This window comes from Peromyscus eremicus, chromosome 3 (assembly GCF_949786415.1).
Source record: "Peromyscus eremicus chromosome 3, PerEre_H2_v1, whole genome shotgun sequence".
Classification (NCBI taxonomy): Eukaryota; Metazoa; Chordata; class Mammalia; order Rodentia; family Cricetidae; genus Peromyscus; species Peromyscus eremicus.
In genome coordinates this window covers 140,788,695-140,791,577 of record NC_081418.1, presented here as the reverse complement: position 1 = coordinate 140,791,577, position 2,883 = coordinate 140,788,695, and positions in this window count along the sequence as shown.

Genomic DNA, 2,883 nt, shown 5'->3' with positions numbered 1-2,883 from the left:
TTTCCCCAATAACACATGGCACCATAGGGGAGGTCCCCCACATTTTCAGTAGCAGAAATTTGTATGTATTTGGCTTCTTCCTAAAACAGTTCTTGCCTTGCAAGGGCTAGATGGCAAGGTTTTAGTAAATCTAATTCTTCTACTCTTAGGCAGACATTGGCTATAGCTGTGCTCTCTCTCTCTCTCTCTCTCTCTCTCTCTCTCTCTCTCTCTCTCTCTCTCTCTCCTTTGTGATCTACTATATGTGTTCATTTCATAAGACAAAACATATAGAGATAACCCACTGTGAGTTTCATTCCAGGCTAGTCATTTCTGTGGGTATGGGATAAATCTACCTAAGATCAGGAAAGTAGTCAATTAGTTAGAATGATAAAATCAAGCTTCTATAACCAAATATAAGCAAATCAACATAGTCTTCATTGTCTTTTTTAATTTATTTTTTATTTTTATTAAATTTATTTTTATTGTGGTGCGACTCATCTATAGCCCCTGCACTTGAAAGACAGAGACAGGAAACTCAAGAGTTCAAGGTTACCCTTGGCTGTATATCAAGGTCAGGCCTGCCTGAGGTAAGACCCTGTCTCAGAAAGAATATGTTAATAAAGCTCAAAGCAGCAAAGACAAAGGGTGGTGACTGGGGTGGGAGGATATATGCTCCCAGAGAGCTGTCATGTGATCTGGACTACAGAGGAGGAGGAAAAATCACAAAGGAATGTACGGTTAATTCTATGAACACATTCTGGTGTTCCAGTGGGGACAGAGAAACATGAACTAAAAATGGAAGTCAGTTCCAGACTAGAAAAGATACTGTGAACAGCAGATTGAACAGGAATTTGTTGTTCATTGTATTGACAATGAGACAATTTTTGAAATAGTATAGTCAGACATTGCTTTCCCAGCATTTCAAATTAGCATATGAACCCATTGATACTGTAAAGTTGTGCTTACAGAGGAATAGTATCTCCTGATCAAGAAATCTGTTTTAATGTGAGCAAACTACAAGTTTCTCTGGGGGACTAAAAGGCACCTTGATATGAAGAAGAAAAGAAATGGAAACTAGAACTTTTAGCAGAAAAAAGAATTGGAAGACTAATCAACTTTAAACAAGCAAAGCCAGTAGCTGGGGTCTTGTTGCAGAACAAAAGTGTGATGGGATGGGTTTATCTGTGACTATCCCGCCTACTCTCTCACTTTATTACACAAGGCAGTTTTGTTTTGATATGACCTTCGCTACGCAGACTTCACGGTCCGGCTAGGTAGTAACTCACTATGTAGGAAATCAGTATCTGTTATTTTTCATGTCTGAGGTTGTAAAGTATATTGAGCTTTATTTTTACTTACTTCCTACTTTTTCCTAGGCTTTAGATAAATGTTTTCATGAAAAATTGAGAAATATCAGAGTAGATGATCCCAGACTTCTTGTTATATAAGCAGACAACTTTCGTCCTTTCATCCTCTCCTAAGTCAGTTTCAAATGTTCTCACAACAAAATGTGTTGTATAAATAATAATAATAATAATAATAATAATAATAATAATAATAATCCAGCTAGGTATGTAGGCTGTTCTAATCAGATTCCAAATTGCCTTCACTTCTTCATTGACACTTATGCTGAAAGCAAGAGACTTAGATCCTTGGTAGAGGCCACTGGAGTCTTCATTTTTATCTTCTGCTTTCTGGGCTTCCTGCATTCCATGTTTTCACAGTCTGGAAAGTGAAGATCTAGGTGGAGTACAGTCCCTGCAATGACTGTATTGAATCCACCAGTTGGCATAGGCTTGCCTATAGTCAGCTCTCTCTCTCTCTCTCTCTCTCTCTCTCTCTCTCTCTCTCTCTCTCTCTCTCTCTCTCCATCCCTCCCCTGCCCCTCCTCCCTCTCTCTCATTCACCGTCCTTCCCTCTCTCCCTTCATCCTCTCAGAAGCTTGAGTGGTAGAATGGGATATAAATGTTATGTTTCTCCTATGTTTATCCATGCAAAGCATCTGGTAAGTGAATTTCCTCACATAACTTTTCTAAGCTCCTGTAATCAAGGTTCCCAAACTGGAAGGGTGGAGAGGATGTTCCAACAACACAAATGTGTTGTATGTTTTCTATTACATTTCTGGATGCTAAAATTGCAAAATGTAAATAGGGCTCATTCTTTCTGAAAACTGTAAGGAAGACTCTGTTGTGGGCTTTCCCCCTTGCTCAAGCGAGTCCTGGGGACTCTCTTAGGTCCAAGATAAATGTGGCAAAATGACAATTGGGCATTGAAACATTGTCAGAGAAGCTCACAACATAAGTTTTTGTTTGAACTAAGAAAAAAGCTTGTGTATTGATCATTTGGTCACTGGAGAACCATACTCTTAGAAGGAAAACAGGAGCCAAGATATTCATGCTGATGATTTTATTGATGCTTTCAACTTGAGGAAAGAAAGGGCCAAGTGGTTTATTCTTCTGAAAGTTCTTCGTCATTCTCTGAAACAAAGAGACGGACTTCAGAAGCCAAATAGTTCTAAACATGGCACGTGCCTGATACCTTCACCACCCAGTAGTCTCATTAAAATGCATTATATTGCTGGATGTGGTGGCCTGTGCCTGTGACCCTAACACTCAGGAGCCTAAGGTGAGAAGATCAGTGAATGTGAGACCAACTTGGACTGCACGGTGAATTCCAACCAGCCTGGGCTACAGAGTGAAGCCCTGTCTCAAAACAAATACATTCAGAGATAGAATAGGAATAGGAACTGACTAGGAGAGGGGAAGAGAAGGAAGAAGAAAGAGAAGGAGAGATGATAAGAGAGAGAGAACTTGGGGACACACTAAACTAATCTGATAAGAGAAATTCTGACAGGGCGGAAGGGACACTTGCTGCCATCAGAAGGAAGAGGGCCTTTCTGTG